The sequence below is a fragment of the Rutidosis leptorrhynchoides genome, chromosome 2 (genome assembly GCF_046630445.1).
Source record: "Rutidosis leptorrhynchoides isolate AG116_Rl617_1_P2 chromosome 2, CSIRO_AGI_Rlap_v1, whole genome shotgun sequence".
Lineage (NCBI taxonomy): Eukaryota > Viridiplantae > Streptophyta > Magnoliopsida > Asterales > Asteraceae > Rutidosis > Rutidosis leptorrhynchoides.
The window spans coordinates 43717450-43732666 of NC_092334.1; positions in this window are offsets into that span (position 1 = coordinate 43717450).

The window sequence follows — 15217 nt, forward strand, 5'->3', positions numbered from 1 at the left end:
GAGGATAAATAGATGTATGGTAGAAGATGAGAAAATAAAAGTTATGGTTTTGAAGATTTTAATTTTTTAGGATGGAGAAAAAATTACCTGGTGAGAAAAATTTATTCCGTGAAAGATTTGAGAAGCAGGGATTTGTCGATGTGAAAGAGATGAGATGGTGAAAACAATGAGAATAAAATGGTATTTAGGGGAGAAGTGTAGCACTGAATGGTTTAGAGACATTCTTGAAAGTGAATCGTTAAGAGCTTGTTCAGCACCTGCTCTTCATTCAGAGTCACACATCAAACACACTGAACACTGAACGATTCAGTGCTCAGCACTTAATGGACTCATTCAGAAGCAAACAAACACACCCTTATTCCTATTTTTTTTTTTTTTAACCTCACACCATGCCTATACATATAGATAGATAGATAGATACATCACATCACCATCCCATCTGACCCAAGTTTTTGAAATCAGATTCAAATTTGAATTTTTAATCCCCTTCCAAGACTTACTCTTTTTTTTTTTTTTTTTTTTTTTCAGGGCACCATGTGCAAAAAAAAAAAAAAAAAAAAAAAAACATCTTTTAAGCTTAACAACGCATCTAAATTACTTCACTACCCGTAAACTTACAAAAGAAATTGTCTCTCTCTCGTGCCTTTTTTTTTTTTCTTCTCTATCTCTTTTGATTTTGATTTCAACGACGGTGAAGACGATGGATTAGGGTTCATCCATACAAAATTGGATTAGGGTTCATCAATCCAAAATAATGGACTACGCGTTTGATGAAGAAAACGCAGACTACAATTGATAAGGAAAAATCAATTACTGAACCATGCGTATCAAACTAACGATGCTGCCAATTGTAAGTACAAATTGATTAGGTATTTCGATTGTTATTGTCTATTCTTTAATAAATCATACGACAATTACACGATTTCTTCTATAGATTACTATAATTTCAAGTTGTTTACAAGCTTTTATCAAAACTGTAACCCTAAAATTGTAACCCTAAAATTGAACGATTGAATTTCATTTTTCAGAATTGTAACCCCAGATTATACAATGTGCTAGGTGTTTGTTCATAAGTTACAGAAGGAGTTACTAATAGTGATGTTGAATACAATAGTGCTATAAATACTCTTTTAACATATTCCATTGTTCATAAGTTACAGAAATTATGTTTACTGCTTTGAATTCCATTGTTCAAAATTTATTGAATAGGTTCCTTTCCCTAATAATAACTAATGAAAGGTATGTTGTTTTGCTTATTTTGCAGATTAGTGTTGTTGAACTTCATCTCCGTACTATTAATATTCATATGATTTTGGATGTGGTGTTCGCAGGAGATTAGAACGGTATAGCATTTTGAATTATAGGAAAATGCTGCTACGCCACAGGTATTTTTGTTTTGCAATTTTGATTTCGTATCAAACGATTCCATTTTTTCGTTTTATTTTGTATATTAATTTAAGGTTTTAGCACGATTTTAGTTTGTATCTGCTGTAAAATGTTGATAACAGGATAAACAAAGTTGACCTATTCGTAAGTAAGTGGTTCAAATACCTCTTATGTTATTGCTCTCAACTGTCTTGTGTTTCTGCAGCAAGGTTTGAGTTGAAAAAGTGCTGGTAAGGAAGAAGATATTGAAGAGGATGCATTTGAATTACTGTTTAAGCAGTTAGAAGAGGATCTTAAAAACGATGGCTTATCAATAAAATTTTTAACTCTTTATGTAAATTGATTTAGGAGCTTTTATGCTATGACAATACACTCTACGTTTAGATATTGTTCTAAGCTGCAATTATTGTTGACACAGATCAAGAATCTGGCTGCAGATTTATGCCTGGATAGAGCTATTGTTCTTGAACTACTGCGGGACCCGCCTCCCGATCTTCTTATGCTGAGTGCTTCTTTACCTGATAAACCCGTTTCAAAAGTATTGCAGCCTGTAATTAAACCTGAGGATGCTATTCTGTTAGAAACCGAAAAAGACGCTGTAAATGCGAAAAACACTGCAAAAGTTCCTATTCATCAAATGCAAACTAACTGGTCTTCTCAAAAAAGAATGAAGAAAGTACACCTTGAAACACTCGAGAGAGTATATAGACGATCAAAACGCCCCACTGTGAGTGAAACTACATTATATGTTTTTTTTTTTTTTATGTTTATTCTGCAATCTCTGTTACATAGAGGAAATTGAATTATATCATAGTTTGTGGTTTTGTTATAATTGAATGCAGAATGCAATGTTTAGCAATATTGTGCACGTGACAAAAATACCACGCAAGAAAGTTCTGAAATGGTTTGAAGATAAACGTGGTGAAGATGGTGTTCCTGATCAGCGCCTGCCTTATGAACGGTTTGTGAGCCGTGGTTTTCAGTTTTTGATATTTGATTTGATAATTAAAAAAAAAAGGCAGCAGCCTCTTGTTAAAACCGTGAAGGTTTTTTTTCATGCTAAACCGAGAAGGTTAGCTTTATCCTTGTTTAACCGAAAAGGCTGAACGATTACCTATCTTTCTAGTTGTTTGGTCACAGCTGCGCATTATTTGGTATCAGAGCTCAGGTTTTTGACCAAACAATGTATAGTGGACATAACCATCGAGTTAACCCTCGCGGATACGCCGAGAGAGGCAGTGAAGGTGATCCACGGGATGCTGAGATTGCTCGTTTGCAACAACGAGTTATGGAGCTAGAGATTGAGCGTTTGCGACGATGGATAGCAAAATTAGAACGGGGCCGACATCATAAATATGATGCAAGCTATGCTTCGGATCAAACAGAAGACCAATGGGAAGCTATGAGTCCTTTTGCTGATGCGCCGAGAGGATTCGGATGGGACCATCTTGATGATCCCTTAGAGACCATTGGTATGAAGGTTGAAGAAATTTTTAACCTGGCTTACGTTATCGGTTACCCGAACCGATAGTGACTGAAGATTCTACACCGATTTATGATACCGATGGTGAAGATGACGAAATAGACTCGTCGAGTCTGTTCGAAGAAAGGGAAGAGAGCAAGGGGTTACATGAGCAGGTTATATCGGAGGTGGCAGTTACTATTATGAATGGCTTTGACGATATTGATTCCTTGAAGAAGAGTGTTTATGGATTCAATCCACTCACACCATTAGAGATGATACCTCGTCACTCACCAGACACGGGTCATATTCTTGCAAAGAATATTCAGGAATTGCGTCAACAGGTTCGCGATAGAATGGTGTGCCAAAACGATATGTATCACATACAGGCTAACAAATATCGTAAGCAGGTGCTGTATAATGTCGGAGATCTGGTTTGGCCATCTTTTAATGTTTCAGACTTTTCACCGTATGTAGAAGATAGTGAAGAGGGTATAGACTCGAGGACGAGTCTTTTCGAAGAAGGGGAAGATGATGCAGAATCCTTTAAAAGTCAATTTGGGCCTATTGGACTGCACTATTATTTTGGGCTTTCTGAATATTTGGGCTGTGTTGCTGGAATTAGAAGTTGGCGTGTGGGACAAGGCTAGCTGCCACAGCTAACGAGTTTGAGAAGGAAAAGATTTGTTTTAAAGTTTATCTTTATTTGTTTATGTTTATCTTTTATATGTTTCCATACTTATCTTATATTCTAGTTGTTATTTATAGGCTATTTTGTGAGCCGTGGTTTTCAGTTTTTGATATTTGATTTGATAATAAAAAAAAAAAAGGCAGCAGCCTCTTGTTAAAACCGTGAAGGTTTTTTTTCATGCTAAACCGAGAAGGTTAGCTTTATCCTTGTTTAACCGAAAAGGTTGAACGATTACCTATCTTTCTAGTTGTTTGGTCACAGCTGCGCATTAAAGACTAAGTGCAAGAAAAGTGCACTGACAAGAATGTAAACATGTATTAATTATGCTTATAGAATTTTTAACTAATCTATACATGGTTATATTATGTCATTGTCTTCTTGGGATATCTTTTTTTTAGTTATGTATTAGGTTTTGTATGGTTGCATGCCACTGATGACGATCAGGAAGGTCGTGATAAGGATGCAGATGATAATTCAGACGATTCTTCAGATGATGAAGATGACGCAGAAGGTGAATTTTGTATAAGATTCTGAAATTGGCCTTTTTTCTTGCAGGTCATTGTCTCAGACTCTCATACAAATTGGAGTACTTGAAAGTTCAATAGTGAGTTACAATAGGCCATGTTGAACTGAAACTGATTTCAGGTAATTGTTGTATGTCTTGATTTAATACTCTGTGTTCATGTTACTGTGAACAGGTTTGAAACGTTATAATTGATAGCCTTTTTTCTTGCAGGTCATTTAACACAAAGAGAAAACTGCATACAACACATTCATAGGATATCATTCGTTTTGCGGGTGCAGAAACCATGGAAATCCGAGGTTTTTCGACCACCAATCAAGTTACCGTCATCATTGGTTTCAATGATATTTTTTAATTTTCTGCTAACTAACTGATATGCCATCCAGTGTAAATTGATTCTCAAGTTTGAAATTCACGATCAAATTAAAACTGAAATAATCAATTTTGTCCCTGATTTGATTGTATGGTTTTGTCCCTGCTTTAGTTCGTTATGTTACTTTTTTGTTTTTTGTTTTTTGAAAAGCAAAAAGGACTTATATTAAACAATCACGAATAGTACATGGTTGACTGGGCAACCTTAACAACACGATACATCACGAAAGAAATAGAGAAAACAATTTACACCGCCCTAAGCTAATTGCAAAGATTGCAACTAACAAAAGGAGAAAAAAAAAAAAAAAAAAAAAAAACTAAGGGTGTGAGAACCATTGAAGCCAATCCATAATGTGACCCTTGCAACGTCGTGAAATCCAATCGTATGAAAGAACTTGAACCTCGTTAAATAAAGATGGTACCGTCTCGAGCTTATTCTTGAACACCTTTGCATTTCTATTCTTCCATAGAATGTAGCAAACCACCCAACAAACAGCTTGCCATTGGTTCCTTTTGTGATCATGTGCTACGTAGTCGAAGGTACCATTAAAAATATCCTCATACCCGAATAAAGCCGAATTATACCCCCACCATTTAAGGACTTTAGCCCATACGTCTTTTGCCATTTGACAAGAAAAAAGTATATGCTCCACCGTCTCAATGTCACCATCACAAATCAGACATCTCACGCTGTTCAAATCGATGCCCCGTTTATCTAACTCGAACCTTACCGGTAGACGACCTAATCTCGCCCGCCAAATAAACACCTCTACTTTTTTTTGGAACCAAACCATTTCGCAACGACTCAATTGAATTAACCGCACGAGGTAGGATGACTTTGTCCACTAGAACCGAACAGCCCTTGACCGTATATGTACCCTTCGAATTGAGATTCCAGTTCCAACAGTCTTTTTTATCTTCGATCAGCTGCAAGTTCCGAACAGTATCTCGCAACTCAATTAGTTCACTATTCGTTCGGCCCATAGGTGGATAGGCCCAATTGCCGAGCCCATCTCCCTTAAATTCTTCGATTTTGTTACTGATGTTGATATCTTTGTCAATCTCGAGCCTGTATAATCTTTTGAATCTGTCTTTGAAGCTTGCGTTCTCCACCCAAATGTCATTCCAAAAAGAGGTATTGTTCCCGTCCCCGATCAAGCGTATGAACGACTTAGAGAAAGAAATCCCTAACCCGTCCACATGTTTTCCTGCAACACAAATAGAATTCCAAAGGCTAGCGTTTGGTTTCCGGACAAGCCTGTTTCCAAGCACAAGACCACCATTAGAACCATAAATGCTACGAATTACGGTGACCCACAAAGTGTTAGTTTCGGTTTTAAACCTCCACCACCACTTACAAAGAAGAGCTAAATTTTTACTTTTTAAGGACATGATATTTAAACCTCCTTCTTCGTGAGGAAGAAGGATTTTTTCCCACTTAACCCATGACATTTTAGAGTTAGAACCCGTCCCGCCCCAAAAAAATTTCCGTCTCACACTCTCGAGAGAATTTAGCACACAAGTAGGGGCACGAAAGAGCGAGAAGTAATACAGAGGTAGGCTAGAGAGAACCGACTTAATTAAAGTTAACCGTCCACCGAATGAAATCATTTTTGCTCTCCAATCCGCTAACCTCTTGTTAAATTTCTCGATCACCGGGGACCAATCATTCAATTTCTTCATCTTATTACCCACGGGAATACCCAAATACATGAAAGGCAATCGGACCGGCAAGACACGAACACCAAGACGCAAGAGCTTCCACGTTATCATTACTAATGCCTATCCCAAATAATTGACTTTTATTATAATTAACCTTCAACCCCGAAGCCCGTTCAAAGCAGTACTTAGGGTCCTCAGTACGAGTTGGCATTTCAAGTGATCTTTTTATGAAGTATTTGACCATGGCGCAATCATCGGTTTTGAATGACGTTTTGCTTAGAGTTTTTTCTATGCATAAGGTTGGTCTTTAAACTTAAAACCGTTGCATAGTGGAGGTAAATATGGAAATGATGGCAGGTTTGCGGGTAACTTTAGTAAATTAGTAATGTTCTTGGTCGGGTTAACCCCACCAAAACTCTTTTGTCTACGTTTGATTTGTGTTTTAGATTTATACTGTATCAGGTTTGGAATTTGGAATACATAAAACTATAATGTATGTTTAATGTTATTTTTGTTAAAAATTAGAATTATGTTTCATTTTTATGAGATCCATCAACTATTAATTACATATCATAACTTCTAAATGTTTGCATCAACATTTTTAAAAAACAACTACCAATTGTTGCTCCAATTAATGAAGTAGCTATAATCATTAATCATAGAATAATCGAACAATTTACAAAAAATATTTGTTAGGCAAATTAAAATAAATTTATTTGGTGATTAACAAATAAAAATTATATCATTTGTTGATACTAATTTAATAAAAAATCTTTTATAATCAGTTATATTATATCCACAGTTGAAAGGACCCGTTCATATATATTATAAACGATTCATAATAGTTGATTACATCGCGAGGTATTTGACCTCTATATGATACATTTTACAAACATTGCATTCGTTTTTAAAAGACAAACTTTCTTTACAACGAAAGTTGACGGCATGCACACCATTTGATAATACATCCAACTATAATTGACATAATAATAATCTTGATGAACTCAATGACTCGAATGCAACGTCTTTCAAAATATGCCATGAATGACTCCAAGTAATATCCTTAAAATGAGCTAATGCACAGCGGAAGATTTCTTTAATACCTGAGAATAAACATGCTTTAAAGTGTCAACCAAAAGGTTGGTGAGTTCATAGGTTTATCATAACAATCATTTCAATATATTAATAGACCACAAGATTTTCGTTTATAAATATATGTACACTCGCAAGTGTATAAAAGTATTCTATAAGTTGTAGGCACCCGGTAACAAGCCTTAACGTTCATGTTTTACCCTCTGAAGTACACCAGATCAGGTGTGTTTAAAATAACCTCGAAGTACTAAAGCATCCCACAGTCAGGATGGGGTTTGTCAGGCCCAATAGATCTATCTTTAGGATTCGCGCCTACCGTACATAGACAAGTAGTTTAATGTTACCAAGCTAAGGGTATATTTCTGGTTTAAACCCACATAGAATTAGTTTTAGTACTTGTGCCTATTTCGTAAAACATTTATAAATCAGCGCATGTATTCTCAGCCCAAAAATATATATAAAAAGGGAGCAAATGAAACTCACCATACTGTATTTCGTAGTAAAAATACATATAACGTCATTTAACAAGTGCAAGGTTGGCCTCGGATTCACGAACCTATATTAATTATATATATTTATATGTTGGTCAATATTTGTCTAACAATTTTTGGTCAAGTCATAGTGTACCACAATCCTAATGCTCGAGACTAATATGCAAAAGTCAACAAAAGTCAACTTGACTCAAAATGACTTCTAAAATTTATACGTGTTTATTATATAACTTAACTATAGTCGTTTTATATATTTAAATATATTTATTAGATTTTATAATAATAAAAGTCATTTATTAATAAAAATTTATATTAACGTTTATATATAATAAAATATACTTTTATATATCTTAAGTAGTAAAATTTATAAAGTTCACTTAATATCGTAAAACTATAGTGGTAAGTATTATTAATGTAATTATATTACGCGTGGTGAAAAATATCTTTGTATCCCCTATTTATTTGATAAAATAATATTGATCATAATAATAATAAGTAAAAGTTGTATTATTTTGTAATAATAATTATTATTATTCTATAACAATATTTATATTTACTAAAAATGGTATTATGATAAAATGATAATACTAACATAATAGTAATAATGATATTTTATAATAACAATGATATTTTTATTAAAATAATAACGACGATAGTAATAATAATCATTTTAACAATAATACTAAAATTCAGTTGACTATAACTTCTAATCCGTTCATCGAAACCATTCGATATCTAAATGAAAAGTTCTTAATTTTTCGCTAGCTTTCCAATGACATGCATATCATATACCCTATCTCAGTAGCATATGTATCTAATTCAGGATTCAACAAACCTATCTAAGGACAATATCGAATGTACAAGCATGCATAATCCTATATACTCGAGCACTAGTCAGGGATACACTATTGATATACAAAAGTTAAGTTATGAGTGCTCACGTATCAATATTGAGATTCAATATTGCAGGACAGTACGTAGACGCAACAGAGATGATAAACACTAGATTGACCTCACGAGCATACCCATGAACCATACCCATCACCTCCATAGCTATAACCAATAATTTCCTTAGCTTCGACTCATTCAAAAAAACTATTTTGAAATCACTCGGACATCACTCCGTCGTAATATTTTATGTATACTAATAATATCTTGAAATAATACAGAGCAAATATATATATATATATATATATATATATATATATATATATATATATATATATATGTAAATCGATTGAGAGAGTTTAGAGAAATATATTTTCAAGTTTCTATGAAATAATGAAACCTATTGAATTCTATTTATAATAGATTTTTGAATTATTAAAGTGAATTATTAAAGTATGAATTATTAAAGTGAATTATTAAAGTATGAATTATTAAAGTGAATTATTAAAGTATGAATTATTAAAGTGAATTATTAAAGTTAAAGTAAAGTAAAAGTAAAGTAAAGGTAAAGTTAAAGTATAGTAAAAGTATAAAAACTATATATGTATAATACGCGTATAAATATATATAATATTAATTTAAATCGTTATATATATTTAATGAAATAAAATATAAATATCGTTATATTTATTATACTGGTAAGTAATGAGTTGTCAAAAGTGATTCTAGATATTTATAAAAGTTATATACGTTTTAATAATAAAGTGCTTTTTAAACTGAAAATGTTTTTGTACGTTTGAAAATAGAATATTATGGAAACCAATTTTCCACTAGCTTTTGTCTAACTTTCGTAAATGACACTTTTTATTTTTATTTATAAATAGCTTTACAAATTAATCCGAATATCGTTAAGAGGAATAGATTTTCTCAAATCATAGTGGACCTCTCAACAGAGACTTGTAATCATAATTCAATGTTTCTGATAATTCAATCATTTAATATATTTTTTTAAATTTCGTCGATAATCATATTGAAACAAATACGTTCATATAAAGCATTATACATTTAAATACTTTGTTGACATTTTCAATTTATAACATATACACATATACATACATATTCATATATGTTCATTTAATGGTTCGTGAATCATTGGAATTTGGTCGAGGTTTAAATGAATGTATAAACATAGTTTAAAATCCTTGAGATTTAACTTAACAAACTTTGCTTATCATGTCGGAATAATATAAAGATTAAAGTTTAAATTTGGTCAAAAATTTCCGGGTCGTCACAACCGTACATCGCACGGGCTCAAAAAATCTTGTATATATATATATACAAGTGAAATGACCCGTGAAACTACGGGTTTATTTAAACGAAACAGTTAGATGATATGTTTTAGGTATTAAGTGAACGTAAATGCTAAAGTTATTTAGTTTAATGACACGTCGAACCACAGAGTCCGACTAAGAAACTCGTCAGCTGAACATTATCAAACACCTAAAATGCATATTAAACAATCCACATCAAATTATAAGAGATAATATTGGTTGTCATTTTATTTTAAAAGTGTAAATTAAAATATAAATTTAGAATTGGTTTCCTTCTGCCTAGCTTTTATACCTTCTCGTACTCAATTCAAAATAATTAATTAAAATAATTTAAAATTATTTAATTAAAATAATTATTAATAATATTTAATAATAAATAATAATTAATTAATAAATATTTAATTTTAATTCAAAATTATTTATATTAATGACATCACCCACCATGCTTAGATTTTTTTTTATTAACAAAAGAATTAGCCTAATAATAACATCATCATTATAGGATTTAATATTATTTATTTATATACATATATATATATATATATATATATATATATATATATATATATATACACATATACATAGTAGAGAGATCAAATGAGAACTTTTTTGGTTTGATAACCCTGAGAACTCAAAAAACACTGAAATTCGAGCAAAAAAAGTGGCGGGCGAGCAAAAAACAACGAATTCGAGCAAAAATGGGGAAATTCGAGCGAAAAAAAGGCGGGCGAACAAAAAATTTGGTAATCGAACAAAAAATTTGGTAATCGAACAAAAAAAAGGCGGGCGAACAAAAATGTGATCTACATTTTTGAAATTCGGACAAAAAAATGTAGAACATATGATAGTCGAACAAAAATGTGTTCTACATTTTTGAAATTCGAGCAAAAAAAAGGCGGACGAAAAAAAATGTGTTCTACATTTTTGAAAATAATTTTTTTTTGCTCAACTATGATTTTTTGTTCGTCCGTGTTTTTGATTTTTGCTCGAATTTCCTTTTTTTTTGTTCGTCCGTGTCCCTTTTTGCTCGAATTTTAGTGCATTTTGAGTGTTTTTAGAGTTCTTAGAGTTCTCACACTAAAAAAGTTCTCACTGGATTTTCTCCATATATATATATATATATATATATATATATATATATATATATATATATATATATATATATATATGGGGCAGGATCAATGGGGAAGTAACCAATCAGGGGGAAGCAAATTTTTTTTTTTCGTTTTTTAAAAAAACTTCGTTCACGAACATTATAGATTGGATGAAAATATGAACATTTAGAAAAGACACTTTGTGATGAATGTTATTATTTTGGCGGAAAAACGGTCGACAAAATTAACATTCAAGATAATATTGTTCGTGAAAAATGTTAACGTTTTTTTTCATGTTTTGTGAAGTAAAATTTAGCCCGATTTAGAGTTTAGGGTTTAGGGTTTGGTGTTTTGGGTTTATGGAACCTTAAATTCTAAACCGTTCGTGTTAAAAACTCAATCTAAATCCTAAATCTAAACCCTAAATCTAAACCCTAAACCCTAAATTTCTAAACACTAATATCTAAACCCTATAAACCCTAATATGTAAACTCTAATATCTAAAACCTCAACATACGCTCGAAAAACACGATAATTGTTATATATTACCTCTTCGAGCGTTTTTCTGCCAAAATAAAAACATTTATCACAAAGTATCTTTATTAAATTTTCATATTTTCATCCAATCTATAATGTTCGTGAACAAAGTTTTTTCAAAAAAAAAAAAAAAAAAAAAGTTGTTTCCCCCCGATTGGTTACTTCTCTCTTGATACTACCACTATATATAGGGTGAGGATCCATGGAGAACCAAAGGTAGTAGAGAACCCATGGAACTCGTGCAGATTGAGTCAATCTCCTGCAGATTGACATTTTTTTTTGCAGATTGACTTTTTTTTTTGTGCAGATTTGACTTTTTTGTGTGCAGCAGATTGACTTTTTTTCTGCAGTTTTTTTTTTTTTTTTTGCAGATTGACTTTTTTTTTTGCAATTTTTTTTGCAGATTGACTTTTTTTTTTCCTGTGCAGATTGTCTTTTTTTGGCAGATTGAGTCAATCTGCGTGCAGATTGACATTTTTTTGCAGTTTTTTTTTAAGATTGATTCTTTTTTGTGCAGATTGACTTTTTTTCAGTTTTTTTATTTTATTTTTCAGATTGACTTTTTTTTGTGCAGATTGACTGTTTTTTTTTCAAATTTTTTTTTTTAAGCTCAATCTCCACATAGATTGAAGTTCAATCTATGAGTTCTATGAATTCTCTACATGCTCTAGTTCTCTATGGATCATTTCACTATATATATATATATATATATATATATATATATATATATATATATATATATATATATATATATAGTGGTAGGATCAAGAGGGAAGTAACCATTCGGGGAGAAGCGGGGGGAAGCAAAATTTTTTTTTTTTTCGATTTTTGAAAAAACTTTGTTCACGAACATTATAGATGAGATGAAAATATGAACATTTAGTAGAGACACTTTGTGATAAATGTTTTTATTTTGGCGGGAAAACGCTCGAAGAAGTAATATATAACAATTATCGTGTTTTTCGAGCGTATGTTGAGGTTTTAGCTATTGGGGTTTAGATATTAGGGTTTATAGGGTTTAGTTATTAGGGTTTAGAAATTTAGGGTTTAGGGTTTAGATTTAGGGTTTAGATTTAGGATTTAGATTGAGTTTTTAACACGAACGGTTTAGAGTTTAGGGTTTAGGGTTTAGGGTTTGGTGTTTTGGGTTTATGGAATAAACCCAACCCTAAAGCCTAAACCCTAAACTCTAAATCAGGCTAAATTTTACTTCACAAAACATGAAAAAAAAACGTTCACATTTTTCACGAACAATATTATCTTGAATGTTATTTTTGTCAATCGTTTTCCCGCCTAAATAATAACATTCATCACGAAGTGTCTCTTCTAAATGTTCATATTTTCGTGTGATCTTGATGCCGGAAAAAAAATTCAAAAAAACGAAAAAAAAAAAATTTGCTTCCCCCCGATTGGTTACTTCTCCATTGATCTTGCCCATATATATATATATATATATATATATATATATATATATATATATATATATATATATATATATATATATATCATTTGTGCCTGTAACGTTCATAAGTAAAAGACATAAACACAAATAGGTTTGTTAACCGCCTACATTTGTTTTTTATTCGGCCTACATATATTAGAGAAATTGATTTTATTAATTTTTTCATTGAAATTAATAATTAAGTTAGTAAATTTTCAGTGGACCCATATTTTTCCTAAATATTACGTAGTATATAATTATAATTTATATATAATTATAAAGATATTAATGGGGAGAAATAAAAAAAAATGTAGACGTTAAGTTATTAACACCACACAAAACAACTTTTAAAATTTGTCAACACCCCAGACTCTTAAACTCAAATAAACTTGATGTCGTAGCGGAGGGTTACGAAATATACTATATTTTTAATACGGAATGCTACAAAATTTAACAAGTTTTAATTAAATATTTACAAAATGGATATACCAAAACGTTGCTACAACACAATAGGCAGTGTACCTAGTCGCGGAGTAGTATAGTTTTTAGTAAGTCCGGTTCGTTCCACAGGGAGACGGGCTTATGAAACACTTATTTTTATATAACAATATATAAATATAAATATAAAAAGGGGGTTTTACCGTTTAATGACCGGTTTGTCGATTTTATATTTTAAAGTCACAATTAAAAGCTAATGCAAAATATTAAAAATAACTAAAAACTTAATTTAAAGAGTAAAGTAAATGACGATAATTAAAATGACAGAAATTAAAGTGCGAAAATTAAAAGTGCAATTAAATATGAAATAAAAGAAATTAAATATGAAATAAAAGAATTATGCTTATTTAAACTTCCGTAATCATGATGTTTGATGTGTTGATTTTAGTTTTATGCCCATGGGTTAATTGTCCTTTGTCCTGGATTATTTAATATGTCTGTCTGGTTTTTGTCCATAACAGTCCATCAGTCATAAATATAAAATGCGAGTGTCCTCGTCAAATTATTATTATACCCGAAGTTAAATATTCCAACTAATTGGGGATTTGAATTGTAACAAGGTTTTAATACTTTGTTTAATGAATACACCAGGTTATCGACTGCGTGTAAACCAAGGTTTTACTACTTTGTTAACAATTACACCAATTACCCTTGAATGTAATTTCACCCCTGTTTTAATTATTCTAGTGGTTATTAATCCATTCCCGTGTCCGGTTAAATGAACGATTATTCGTACATATAAATACCCCGCCCATCGTGTCCGATCTAGTGTATATGGTAATTTATAGGGACGCCCAATTGTAAATCTTTATATTAACATTAACAAACTATCATTTAGTTAAACAAATATAAAGCCCATTAATAACCCATAGTCTAATTTCCACAAGTGTCGTTCTTTTGTCCAAACCCCAATTATGGTACAAAGCCCAATTACCCAATTTTAATATTTTTAGCCCAACATCATGATTACTTCGTCTTAAATAAGCATAATAATAACTTAAGTACGAGACATTAATTTAAAAAGGAGAACATAGCTTACATTGATTATTTATCGCGTAGTGTTACACGGACAGAATTTCGACTTCAAAAACCCGTAAAATAACCTTTACATAACCCGAACTAATCTAATATAACACTAATCTATACTATATATATATATATATATATATATATATATATATATATATATATATATATATATATTTATTATCTTATGGAGTATTATTATTATTATTATTTGTGTGTGTTGTGTTAAAAACGAGTAGAAAACTGGCCTTTTATAGAACCTGAGCTGAATCTGATCCTCATGCGACTCGCATGGGAAATAGGCATAAATCCATGCGAGTCGCATGGCTATGCTGGACAGCTCACATACGTTTGTCTCATAGCTTTGCCGACATAATATAAAATAAATATAAATATATAAATAATTAATATAATTATTTATATATTATATTTTATTCTTGTGCATAGTAGACTAGTTATTTTTGGTCCGTTGCGTCGGGCGTTTCTTCTTGGCTCGGGTCCCGGTTCCGGATTTTCGGACGTCTTCGCGTATTATTTTATATCGTGTACTTTGCGTTCTGCAACTTGTACTCTTGTCATTTTTAGACGTCCTTCATAAATATTTTGAACCTTTTTGATTGAATCTTGTACATTTGAGCATTTTGGACCTTTTTGTCTTCAAATCTTCGTTTACGCCTTTTGTCTTCGCACTTATTTAATATAAACGATTACAACTTAAAATAG